The 13,806-nt window shown below is 46.2% G+C and overlaps 1 protein-coding gene, 2 non-coding genes and 1 pseudogene across 3 annotated transcripts in view; 1 reads left to right on the top strand and 3 right to left on the bottom strand.

Moving 5' to 3' along the window:
• The window catches only part of LOC148144900 (uncharacterized), a 492,750-nt gene that overhangs the window by 261,169 nt on the left and 217,775 nt on the right, over window positions 1–13,806 (top strand). The gene's annotated exons all lie outside the window — the stretch shown is intronic.
• Window positions 1–13,806, bottom strand: part of LOC148144907 (uncharacterized) — an 81,222-nt pseudogene that overhangs the window by 43,837 nt on the left and 23,579 nt on the right.
• trnae-cuc (transfer RNA glutamic acid (anticodon CUC)) lies at window positions 7,286–7,357 on the bottom strand. The gene has a single exon. It is a non-coding gene; the product is annotated as a tRNA-Glu (tRNA).
• On the bottom strand, window positions 10,568–10,641 carry trnan-guu (transfer RNA asparagine (anticodon GUU)). The gene has a single exon. It is a non-coding gene; the product is annotated as a tRNA-Asn (tRNA).

The following is a 13,806-nucleotide window of genomic DNA, read 5'->3' on the forward strand; positions in this document are numbered from 1 at the left end:
CCATGATCTTATTGAATGTTGCAGCAGGCTCGTAGGGCCGAGTGGCCTACTCCCGCCCTTTGTAGCAAGCAGTCTGTGTCTCCCCTCTTATAGCTATGAACTGGATAATTCCTTTCCAATATTGCGCCTTGCAGACAGTTAAGTGAACACCAGATGGTCTCCTATTGGGAGCAGGCATATTGTAGCAATTGCAATATTTCTTGTGTTAATTTTGTTGCTTCTTACTCAGTATCGCTGAGAATCATCTAAATAAAAACCAAAACACTTCTATAATTATCGCACCAATGGAAGTGTTGGTTTGGATGTAACATTATTGAATTAGCCATTCCCATCTTTTCCAGAATTCTATATTTAAAGCCCTCGAGTCTGGTTTCTACCCCTGAAACAGTTCTTATCAAGGTCATATTTGACATCCTTTGTAACGGTGACAGGAATGAACATTCCCTCGTCGACCTGCGGACAGCCTTGATCAGGGTTAATGACAGTACTGACCCTCTCCAACATCGCTGTATCCTCTGGGAGGGTCTGCTTTTAGCGTCTTCCGTTCTTATTTATTTAACCGTAGCTGCTGGTGTTGGCATCTATACTGATGATATCCAACTGTGCCTGAACACCACTTCTCTCCCGACTCCTCTGTCATTCATAATTTACCAATAATTTCATCTGAATGCCTGCCCAATTTCCAGCATTGGATAACCATAAACATTCCCTTAGTTAAATATTGTGAAGTGTGAAGCCATTGTTTTAGTCCCCAAGTTCGACCTGAGCACCCCCCGCCCCTCCCCCAACCCCAGTAACTCTGTTGACATCCTTCTTGTCACATTTAAAACTAGGATCGATAGATTCGTGATCAGTCGGAGGATGAACAGTTCAAGGGAAAGGGCAGGAAAGTGGATGTGGGGAATGCCAGATCATCCACGATCCTACTGAATGGAGGAGCAGGCTCAAGAGGCTGAATGGCGTATTGCTGTTCCTATTTCTTGTGGATCCCGAGCCCTTCCCTCTGATACAGGGCCCTGGCTTCAGTATGTGCCATTACTGAGAGTGCTGATGTTCCCTTGTGTAATATCAACAACTTAGCAGCTGCTGAAACCTCTTGCTCCTTTGTTACCTCTGAACACAATATGCCAATGTGTTCAGGGGAGGCGATGGCCACTTTATTGTCACCAGACCATTCACCCAGGTAATGTTCACGGGACTTGGGTTCAAAACCTGCCACGGCAGATGTTGGAATCTGAATTCAATATAAATCTGGAATTAAGAGTCAAATGATGAAATCGTTGTGGTTTGTTGTAAAAACTTATCTGGTTTCCTGCTGTCCAAACCTGGTCTGATCTACATGTGATTCAGATCCACTGTCAGCTGGTTGAATCTTCACTGCACTTTCAATCAAAACCTCCAGGCGGAGGTTCACGATAACCTCCCTACTTTTGTACTCCATTTAAAGGCCAATCTCCCTTTTGCCTTCCCTATTACTCACTGAACTTGGATGAAGAGTTCATGTCATCCTTACCACCTGCATTCTAATCAACTGCAGTCCTGGCAATAGTACTTTCACTTTACTTATCCAAGTAATTCATATAAATATAGTAAATAATTTTGTGCCCCTGCACTGATCCCTGTGGAACGTTGCTAGTTGTAAGTTGCGATCCTGAGCATGCCCCTTATCCCTCCTGTATCATTGGTTAGCCAATCATCTATCCATACGATTAGACTGTTTCCAATATCATGTGCATATCATTGGCTCTGCCAGCAAGTCTTCCCAAACCGTCCTTGAAAAAGTGGTGGTGAGCTACCTCTTAAATTACTTCACAAATATGATGTGGTCTATAATAAAGGTTCAGGAGCGAGTTCCAGGATTTTGATCAATAACATCGAAGCAATGCGTATATGTCACAGTTGGAATGTTGTGTTCACACTTATCTCCTCTTGCTGGTTGAAGTGATGGAGTGGAAGTTGCTCTTGAACAGCCGCCACTCATATAATCAAGCCAGACTGATCGATTGTGGCCAGAGACACTGCCATTTTGCCTTCTCATCAATCTACATTCTTTCCATCCAAGTTTTAGTCACATCAAACTGCCACGCAATGCTGTTATGGCCACAGTAAACTATAATAACGTGAAGATCGCTGGGATGATTTTCTACATCCGACTGCAATATAAACACAGATCGTTGTTTCCAGTTTTGGTGGAACAAACGACATCGTATTGGTGGATAATTACAGTTAGTGCAGACACAGCTATCCATCGATAAATATTAATTCTGATCACTTCAATGGCCAAATTTCAATTCAGAAACCAAGTGCACTCGGCTGCTTGTAACATAGACAACATGACAAAGTGGCTCATAGGAGGAGAAATGGGGCATTGAGGAGGAGTGAAATGTTTGCTTTTGGTCACCTCCACAATTGTTAGAAAAACAGGTTGAAACGATTCTTAAAAGGTGGCTGAAGTAATAATGTGGCATAACACTTCAGACAGCGCAAAGTGGAAGATCACTTTCTAGTGGAAGAAAAAGATATTTCTTATTTCTGAAAGAACTGGGAAACAGAAGAGGGAATGAAATCTGACTTGGGAACTATTTCCTATTTGTTGAGAATGTTGTTTCATAACAGTCTTGGTTTAGAGCATAAGCTCTTCATCAGGAATAAAGGGTGGCCCAAGGGGGCTGAGAGGTAAATGGGAAGGAAGTGGGGCTGGATGAATGGCAGCTGGGAATGCAATAGGTAGATGGAGGTAGGGATTGATGGTAATAGGTCAGAGATGAGGGTGGAGCAAATAGGTGAGAAGCAAGGTGGACAGGTATGACAGGTCAAGAGGTTGGTGTCGAATTGGAAGGTTGGATCTGGGACAAGGTGGGGGAGAGGAAATGAGGAAACTGATGAAATCTACATTGATACCATGTGGTTGGAGGGTCCCAAGTCAGAAGGTGAGGTGTTTTTCTTACAAGCGTTGGTTAGCAAGAGTTTGGCAGTGGAGGCAGCCCAGGACTTGCATGTCCTTGGCGGAATGGGAGAGCGAGTTAAAGCGTTCAGCCACAGGGCGTCGGTCGTTTAGTTTTAGTGTCCCAGAGCTGTTCCCTGAAACGTTCCGCGAGTTGGCGTCCAGTTTCCCCAATGTGGATGAGACCATATTGCAAGCAATGGACATCATCTTATAAATAGATTGCATAAATCTTAGCCTGCCAGAGTTCTTTTCTTTAATTAAATTAATGAAAATTTTAACTAAATTGGGTGACTGCATGAAACGGTTTGCTGGTCAGATTTGAATCATCACTCCCAAATAAGACAATGCCATGAATATCAGTGAACTGCTCTTTTTGTTAAAAACCACAAGTTCTTGATGTATTTTCACAACTTACTGGTATTCACATCTGCACATTCAATGTCAAACTCTGACATCAGAAATGAAATTACGCCATTAATTTTGACTTTCAATATTCGAAGAAGCAAATTAATAGCACACAGTCAATACCCAGTCTGATTAATATGAAATTAAATTTAACCAAAAAAACATAAAACCAAGCTGGGAGATAAGAAATGGGGGAAGGGCACAAAGCAAGAAATGCAGCATCATAGAAGGTGCTCCTCCAGGGAGTGTATTTTACCAACTACCGCTGCTCAATATAAACACTCTGATATGATCCTCCGGTTTTAATGTAAACCATAGCCCCATACAGTAGGTACCATTTAAATGAGTTAAAAATACAAGCCTTGAGCAAATCCAGCCTCCAGCCTTACCCCCCGCTTCTTGGAGCTTGGACTTTCCTCAAGCTCCGGCGGGTTGTTGAACTCCTGGGCTCCAGCTGCCACTCCTCCACTGAAGAAGCTTTGGGAAGCAGATGCAAAGGCAACATACAGAACAGAGCACCATTGTAAATGAAAGCAGCTTACGGAGACATTGGACAATAGCATCACATGGTTTTTACCCATCGACCTCTGGGTTATGTGCCCAGCACACTCACGCAGCACTACTCTGTTTCTGGGCTCCCAGTAGCTGGATTGTGGATCAGTTTAAAGTAGGTCCTATATCTCTGATTACATTGGTACACAAGGCAGTGAAGAAAGGTTTCAGCACACTGGCCTTCATCAATTAGGGAATTGAGTATAGATGTTGGCAAGTTATGTTGTAGTTATACAGGACGTTGATAAGGTTGCACCTGGAATATTGTGATCAGTTTGGTCCCCTTGGTGTTCTGACTTCTGACTTCTTCAACTCTGGGTTTGTGTTGAACTTGATGGGATACTTTGTCCAACTTAGCATGTTTAAACAGTATCGCTCAGATGATTCATTTGAAACTTTTCAGGAAGTGAGCTCAATAAGATTGAACTATTCAAAGTTACTTGGACCCTATTTTAAAATTACATCAGGACCAGTAGTCAGAGACACGTACAGCATGGAAACAGACCCTTCAGTCCAACTTGTCCATGCTGACCTGATATCCTAAATTAATCTAGTCCCATTTGACAACACCTGACCCATATATTCTGGCAGCTCATTTCATATATGTACCAGCCCCTGCATGAAGACGTTGGCTCTTTAATATATTTCGCCTCTCACCCTAAACCTATGCCCTCTAGTTCTGGACTCCCCCACCCCTGAGAAAAGACCTTGTCTATTACCCTGTCCATACCCCTCATGATTTTGTAACTTCTATTAGGTCACTCTTCTGCCTCCGATGCTTCAGGTAAAACAGCTCCAGCCTATTCAGCCTCTCCCTGGAGCTCAAACCCTACAACCCCCAGCATCATTCCCATAAATCGTTTCTCATGGAGAAGTTAACGTTTCAGTCCTGAAGAAGGGTTAATACTCAAAACGCTGACTACTCCACATTCTGAGGCTGTATTCTCCCAACCTCCTGCTTGCAACTTCGGGTTGCAATATGTAGTGGCTCAGTGGTTACCACTGCAGCCTGACAGCGCACGGTTTGATTCCAGCCTTGGATAGCTGTCTGTGAGGAGTTTGCACAATCTCCCAGTGTCTGCATGGGTTTTCTCTGGGTGATCCTGTCTTCTTACATAAACCAAAGATGTGCAGGTCATGTTGATTGGCCATGCTTAATTGCCCATAGAGTTAGGTACATTAGTTAGAGGGAAATGGGTGTGGATGGGTTACTCTTCGGAGGGTTTGTGTGGACTTGTTGGGACAAATGGCTATTTCCTGTAGCTAATCTCATCTGCACTATTCTTGTCTCTAACGAATGGCAGAGTCGACTCGACGGGCCCAATGGCCTAACTTCTGCTCCGATGGTCTTGCGGTCTGAGGTTTATTTGGATCATTTCATTGACGATGTGCAGTCCCTGGCTCAATGAGCAGCAGTGCCCCCGCTGGTGCTTCCGCAAGTTGCAAGCAAACATGAACCTCTTCCCACACTCGGGCCAGCTGAAGGGCCTCCCACTGCTGAAGGACACACAGGTGTTTCAGCAGGGTGGAGGAATTGCTGAAGGCCTTCCCGCACTCAGGTCAGCAGAATGGCCTCCCCCTTCCCCCCCCCCCCCCCCCCCGCCCCCGTGTGGACCAGCTGGTGCTTCCGCAGTGTGGAGGAGCGGATAAAGCCCTTCCCACACTCGGGGCAGGAGAACGGCTTCTCCCAGGTGTGGATGGACTGGTGCCTCAGCAGGGCTGAGGAATTGCTGAAGGACTTCCTGCATTTAGGGCAACTGAACGACCACTCCCCCATGTGGACTCACCAATGGGCCAGCAGGTCGGAGGAAAGAGCAAAGCCCTTCCTGCACTCGGGGCAGAAGAACGGCCTCTCCTCAGAGTGGACCCACTGGTGTCTCAGTAGGTGGGAAGAACTGCTGAGGGCCATCTCGCACTTGGGGCCGGAGAACAGCCTTCCCCGGCGTGGACCAACTGGTGCGGCAGCAGGCAGAGGAATCACTGAAGGCCTTCCTACACTCAGGGCAGCAGAAGGGCCTCTTCCCCTCTGTAGACCCACTGGTGCTTCAGAACCCTTTCAAATTTCACAGTATCCTTCTGATAGGAGACCAGAATTGCACACAATATTCCAAAAGTGGTCTAACCAATGTCCTGTACAGCCACAACATAACTTCCCAACTCCAATACTCAGTCAGAGGATTGCGAAAGCTTTCAAAACCCACAAAAAACAAACAGGAAAGAATGGAGGGACAAACCGAATTTTTGAGAGTCAGCTTGGAAGCATCAATGAGAAATCGGCGGACTGGGTTTATTGGGGACCCGTTCTCCTTAAATACACTATATACGTATTCCTCTTCTGCTCTTCGTAGTTTCTCTGTGCTGCAGTGTGTAGTGGCTCGTTGAAGTAATGTCCTGCTGCAGCAACGTTTGTGGGTGTTGGGATGATTGTTTCTGTGGTTATGTATTTGGTTTGTGTGTGTTGTTTTTCTGTAGACGCTAGTTTGAAGTTCCCCGTTTGCTGTTCGCTCTACTGTGACATCTAAGAATGGTTCTTTGTTGTTGTTCTCCTCTTCAAACCAGGAGCCCCCCTCAGGCCCAAAGCCTCACCATTTGGAACACCAGTGTACAGACGAGTCAAAGGCCTCCACTGAAAACACCAAGTCGAAGATTCACGCCACTCCATTTACTCCATCCAAGAATTCCTGAACACCAAAGACACTAAGATAGAAGAGTATGGAATAATGCTGTCCTTTGACATAACAGCCCTGTTCACATCCATTAACATCAACTTGGCCAAAGAAAACTGAAGACACTACTCGAAGAACCAGAGACACAAACACAGCACCAACTTCATCAGCAAAGATAGTACTGTCAACCTCGTAGAACTGTGTCTTACCCCCCACTTCGTATTCAGTAACAAGCCCTACAAACAAATCAACGAAATACCCATGAAACCACCAGTATCAGGATTCCTCGCAGAAGCAATAATGCAGAGACTCGAACAAACAGCCCTTCCAACGATCCACCCAAACTTTGGGTCCACTACAGTGATGACACTTTTGTCATCAAAAACTAAAACAAATTAGAGGAAACCTACAACACCATCAACAATATCCTCGCTGACATAAAATTCACAAAAGAGGAGAACAACAACAAAGTGCCATTTCTGGATGTCACAGTAGAGCAAACAGTCAATGGTAAATTCAAAACAGCCTCTACAGGAAAACAACGCACACGAACCAAGTACTTAACTACAGAAGCAATCATCCCTCCACATACAAACAAATCTGAATCAGGACACTATTTCAACGAGCCACGACACACTGCAGCACCCAGGAACGACTATAAATAATTACACAGCGCATTTAAGAAGAATGGGGAGCCTGCATCCCTGAAAATGGTTTCCCTGACCGGGAATCGAACCCGGGCCGCGGCAGTGAGAGCGCCAAATCCTAACCACTAGTCCACCAGGGAGATGCGGATTCCGCGTGTCAGCTCTCCTAAAAATTACTTTCCTGCCCGGAAATCGAACCTGGGCCGCGGTCGTCAGCAAGCTTTCACCTGTGCATCCAACAATGTCATTTCTTGTATCCATTGCTCCCGATGCGGTCTCCTCCACATTGGGGAGGCTGGAGACTCCTCGCAGAGTCCAGTCACGGCGCTTGAGGGGATATTTCCAGGACAACCGCAACAATCAACCCCATCTCCCTCTGGCCCAACATTTCAACACCCCCTCCCACTCTGCCGAGGACATGTAAGTCCTGGGCCTCCTCCATCGCCGCTCCCTCCCCACCCGATGCCTGGAGGAAGAACGCCCCATCTTCCACCTCAGATAAATTCAAACCCAGAACATTAATGTAGACTTCACCAGTTTCCTCATTTCCCCTCCCCACACCTTACTTCAGTTCCAAACTTCCAGCACAGTGCTATCCTCATGACCTGTCCTACCTGCCAATCTCCCTTCCCACCTATCCGCTCCACCCTCCTCTCTGACCTGTCACCTCCATCCCCACCCCCACTCACCTATTGTACTCTTTGCTACCTTCGGCCCAGCACACCCCCACCCCCCAATTTATCTCTCCGCCCTGGAGGCGTCCTGCTTCCATTCAGGATGAAGGGCTTTTGCCCGAAAAGTCGATTTTCCTGCTCCTCGGAAGCTGTCTGACCTGCTGTGCTTTTCCAGCACCACTCTGATCTAAACTCTGGTTTCCAGCATCTGCAATCCGCACTTTTGCCTGCCCAATAAACCCAGTGTGTCGATTTCACATGAACAAACTGACACAAGCAGACATAACGTGTGCAGAAACCCTAGCCACATTACTTTACATAAAAGACATCTGGGAAATGATGTCCAGACAACTCAACACTCTCAGCATCATGGTAGCCCACAAACCTACCAACACACTTAAACAGCGGCTAATGAACCTGGAATAGCCTATACAAACAACCCGCAAACGAATGTTATTTACAAAATACCATACAAGGAAATATATACATGAACTCTGCTGCACAGTTCTCTGTGGCAAGAAATGCTGGGATGAGATAAGGAAGATTTTTTTCAGCCAAAACGAATCGGCACTGACTGGACAGCCATTTAAAATCAACGCTGTCAGGCCAGGATGGAAGATCCAACAGGATGAACAGATTTCTTATTTCCTGAAGATTTACAAAGCTGAGACTGGGTTTTGGTGTTTGTTCCCTTTCCACTCCCAGGAGCCGCAGTGGTTGGCGAGGTGAGTTGGAGAAAGTGAAGTATGTCCATGAGCAGCGTGTGGGGCGATTTCAGCTTCCCCTCCTCTGACAGCGCTGTGACGTGACTCTGATGTTCTCAGGGACACTTACTGACGCAAGACAGTGAAAAGATTCCCATTCCCGCAAATCAGGAATTCAAACCGTATGCCGGCTTCAGGACAATGAGAAAGATTAATTGGAGTGTGTGAAGAAGCTGTGAGCTGCATTTCAAACAGGTAGGTGGAGTCAGATGCGTCATCCATTGCGCCCCTGGCACTGAGCGTACCTGACGCCACCATGCTGCAGAGTTCTGACGTTAACACGGACATGCGCAGCAATGGGAACATTCACAAGAGGAACAGCCAAAGATAATCACCGTCACTGCTTCCCTTCCATTGTCCCAACTTGGTGAAGCAGTATCTTTCACTGGCAAATAAAACACATTCGTCCTCAGGTGCCTGCTTCATTTCGATCACGACTTCACGCCCCTCACTGTTCTCGTCTCATTTCCAAACACTTGGCTCATAGCCTCAAAAGTAGCTCTGTGGGTATCTGCTTGTTCCACCCTGACAGGCAATGGGTTGCAGATTTCCAACCCCTCCACTGATGTGAATCTTAAAGAAGAAACCGGGGAACAGTCTTCCTTTCTTTTTGACGACATTTCTCAACTGTAGTCGGCAAGGTTCACACCTGCGTGGGGAAACCGCAATCGATCTCAAATCCATCGTATTAACCACTCGACCCACGAATAAAGAACCACACTGACAGCTTCATTTTCCAGGTCTCCCTGCCTGTGGAGCTGAGAAAGAGTGAGTTATTGCTGGGTTTGTTTGAATACAATCACTTCACAGGTTTCGAAAGGGTTACATATCTGCACATGGCGAGTCTGGTTGTTTCATCACGAAAGATGCAATAAACTTTCAGTTAAAAGCAAAAACAGAAATTGCAGGAGCAACTCAGCAGGTCAGGCACCATCGGTGGAAAGAGAATCAGAGACAATATTTCAGAACTCTGTTTTCTCCCACAGGTACTGCCAAACCGGCTGAGTTCCTCCAGCAGCTCCTCTTTGTGTCTCTGATTCTCAGCATCCGCAGTCCTTTACGTTAGAAATTAAATCAATTCAGCCTCATGTGCAGGAATGAGAATTTCCCAAAAAATTGGCAGAGATTTCAAGGCATTTGGAAAAAAAAGTAAAAGTGACATTAGGAAGAACACTTTCTTGTCCCTGTCTGACCGTGACAAGGAGGCAGATTCAAGAACACAAAAGGGAATTCGGTGGTCATGTCCAAAGTAACAATGTGGAGATTTACAGGGCGAAGGCAAGAGAATGATACGAATAGAGACTCTCATTTACTTGCTGTGTAGAACCAGCAGAGCTAATGTGGGCCTCAAATTGCGCTGTGACACGTGTTGTGAATCAGAGTGAACTCACAGTTCAATCAACGGAAGGTGGGGATTTAGAAAAGTTTATATTTACACAATCTCCTCACGTCAGCGCAACAACAAAGTGGTTTAATTATCCGCCAGTGGAGAGAACCCGGTTCCTGGAGATGGGACAAAGAGCTGGCTCAGGGATATCAGTCCACATTGCTCTCTTTGCCACGAGTTCAGACGGAGAACATTGGAGGGACAAAGGAGAGAATAACGATCTGTGTCGGAGGGTGACTAACTGTTCATGGAGACTATTCCTGGCTAACAATAAGTCGTGTGTAACAGCAGACGATGTGATAACAAGGCCTCGTGTGGGTGTGGTAGGGATCAAGAGCATGCGGGAGTTCGGGTCCAAATAATATTGAACTCGATCTTGAAGACTGGAGGATTGCAAACGGAAAATGAGGCGCTGGTCTTCCATCTGGAGCGCAGCTTTGCTGGAACACTGCTGCATGCCTGAGACAGAGATGTGGGTCAGGGAACAGGGTGGCGTGTTAAAGTGACAGGTAACCAGAAGCTCATAGCCTCTGGGTGGGCTCAAACCACCAACCTTTCGGTTAACAGCCGAACGCGCTGACCAATTGCGCCACAGAGACAGGCGATGACATGGGCTGCGCCATCGCTTAGGTGAGGCTATTAGTGAATTCATAATTCAGCCTCCACGCCTAGAATTACAATTGTCATCTATCAGTTTTACTTTTCCATAATAAAGCCTGGGAGATTTATTGTGGAGACACCGGGGACAGTCTGCAGACACATCCATGTCAGGAGGAACTAGCTTTCTTACTCCGGGGCCGTCGCCCTTCGAGCCTTTCAGTGTTTTGCCTGTTCCCGATTTCTCTCATTGGCTCGGAGGCGAGAAGGGGTTTGAATTCCTGATGTGCAGGAATGACAATTCTTTCAATGTCTCAGATCAGTTCATGTCCCGAGAACCTCAGAGTCAATCTCCCGGCCTCTTCCACAAGGGGACGCTGTCTGGACTGTCTCTACTCAGTCGGACAGTTCATCTTTCATTCTCCTCTAAATCCGCTTCCCAAAGAGTTTCAAAAGATTCACAAAGCTGGAGACTGGGATTTCTGTTTTGCTTCATGAACATTTTTCCATTTCCTAACTGACAATATTTTGCCAAATTCTCTTCCCAATTATACACCTTGCGTCATGTCCAGGGATGAGGAATTTCCATTTTGGAGAGACATTCCCAAGGTTGGGAATGTTCGCTTTGGAGCAAAGAAGGTTAACTGGAGATTTCCTGGGGCTGTTGGTAATGATGGGAGAAGAAGCGGTGGGAATGGGCAGATTAATGATCAGAAGAACCAATTGCCACTGACCAGAGTCAGTTACCAGAGGACAGGGATTGACGTTCTTGAATGAAAAGCAGCACTTGTGCCGAATAAACACAGAGAATACTGCAGAAAGCCAACAGGTCGAGCAGCATCTGTGGAAAGGTAAACAGAGCTGACGTTGTGAGGCTGGTACGTTGTTTGTTCAGAACCCGAGGTTCCTGCATGGCAATCAATTCCCAGACATAAGAAAACGTGGCTTTATTGAGCACGGTTTTGTGAAGTTTGAGCGATAGTGCAACCAACAGGAAGTCATTTAAAATCGCCAGCGAAGAAAGCATAGTCAGCAGGTTACCAGCCTGGGCGGGGGAGCCCCAAAGCATCTCTACGCCAACACCTTACGTGTTCGGCCACAGCTAAGCGCCCAAAGTTGTGGTCTAAAATTTCTCATGGAATGGTTCTAACAGGAAAGGTGAGTATTGGGCTTGTCCTGTCCGCGCCATAGCCCCAACGTATCCTGTTTCCCTGGATTTGATCAGGACAGAGGAGGCTGATGGGAGATCGAACTGAACTACACACATTGATGAGGGATAGAGCGGGTGGGAAGGATCCATTCCCATGCGTAGAGAGATTAATAATCAGGGCCTAAAATAAGGAGCCACTTCAAGAAATTTGGGGTTCATTCAGCAAAGCTAATGTAGAACTGTTCACAGAAAATTGTGATGAAAGTCTCTCGAATTATTTTGATGAGAAGTGTTGATGATGCTAATACAATCGGTAGGATGAATGTAGATTGGTAAATGTATTTGGTGACAGTTCTGTTCTCGCCCTGTGAGCGAAACCTGGATCTGAAGGAATAAAAGGGACATTAACAACATCGATCTGAAATTGGATACGTGACAAGAAACAGAGCCATCATTAACAGTTGGCTTTTGAACTGGAGAAGGTTTCTCGTGAAATTAGCTTGAGGCTTGAGGTATGCAAGGTCAAGATAAAACACGGAAACGCTTTCCTCATTAGCACACAGTGAAAGGATTACAAGACGCAAATTAAACATTTTCGATAAGTGATACAGTGGACTGGGAAGATAAGTATTATAAACTGTGAACAACAAAGTTCTGGAGCACAACCCTTTCATTCAAAGACCGAAAACATCCAGGACCTGATTAATCAGATTGCATTGTGGTGCTTTTCTGCAAAACATCCACTTGCAATATCCTACAAAAGAGTGACAAAACCCATCCCTGTCAGCCCAGGATAGAAAATCCGAAGGGATGAACGTTTGCTGATTTTCTGAAGATTCACAAAGCTAAGACTGGGTTTTGGTGATTGTTTCCTTTCCACTCCCAGGAGCCGCAGTGGTTGAGGCGGTGAGTTGGGGAAAATAAAATGTGGCCGTGAGCAGCGTGTGGGGCTATTTCAGCTTCCCCTCATCTGACAGCGCTGTGACTTGACTCCGATGTTCTCAGGGACATTGACTGACGCGAGACAGTGAAAAGATTCCCATTCCCGCAGATCGGGACTTCAAACCGTATGCCGGCTTCAGGACAATGAGAAAGATTAATTGGGGTGTGTGAAGAAGCTGTGAGCTGCATTTCAAACAGGTAGGTGGAGTAGATGCGTCATCCATTGCACCCCGGCCCTGTGCGTATCTAACGCCGCCATGCTGCAGAGTTCTGACGTTAACACTGACAAGCGCAGCAATGGGAACCTTCACAAGGTGAACAAACAAAGATAATCACCGTCACTGCCTCCCTTCCACAGGCCCAACTTTGTGAAGCAGTATCTTTCACTGGCAAAGGAAACGCCCTTGTCCTCAGGTGCCTGCTTCATTTCGATCACGATTTCATGCCCGTCCCTGTTCTAATCTCATTTCCAAACACTTTGCTCACAGCCTCAAACGAAGCTCTGCGGGTATCTGCTTGTTCCACCCGAACAGGCAGTGGGTTGCAGATTCCCGACCAGCCCCAATGTGAGTGAAATATTTTTCCCCCTCCACTGATTTGAATCTGAAAGAAGAAGCCGGGGAGCAAGCTCCCTTTCTTTTCGACGACATTTCTCATTTTGTACTCGGCAGGGTTCACACCTGCGTGGGGAAATCGCAATGGATTTCAAGTCCATCGCATTAACCAGTCGGCCCACGAATACAGAACCACACTGACAACTTCACTTCCCGGGTCTGTGTGCCTTTGGAGCTGAGAAAGAGTGAATCATCGCAGAGTTTGTTGGAATCCAATCACTTCACAGTGTTTCGAAAGAGTTAAATATCTGCACACGGTGTTTGCAGATATTTAGGTGTTTCAACCCAAAAGATGAAATGAAATTTCAGTTAAAAACAAAACTAGAAATTGCAGGAGGAAATAAGCAGGTCAGGCAGCATCCGTGGAAAGAGAATCAGAGGCACCATTTCAGGATTCTGTTTTCTCCGACAGGTACTGTCAAACCTGCCGAGTTTCTCTTTTTGTCTCGGCTTCTCCGCAT

This window comes from Chiloscyllium plagiosum, unplaced genomic scaffold (genome assembly GCF_037043375.1).
Source record: "Chiloscyllium plagiosum isolate Xiang-an unplaced genomic scaffold, Cpla_swu_hap1 HiC_scaffold_27, whole genome shotgun sequence".
Lineage (NCBI taxonomy): Eukaryota > Metazoa > Chordata > Chondrichthyes > Orectolobiformes > Hemiscylliidae > Chiloscyllium > Chiloscyllium plagiosum.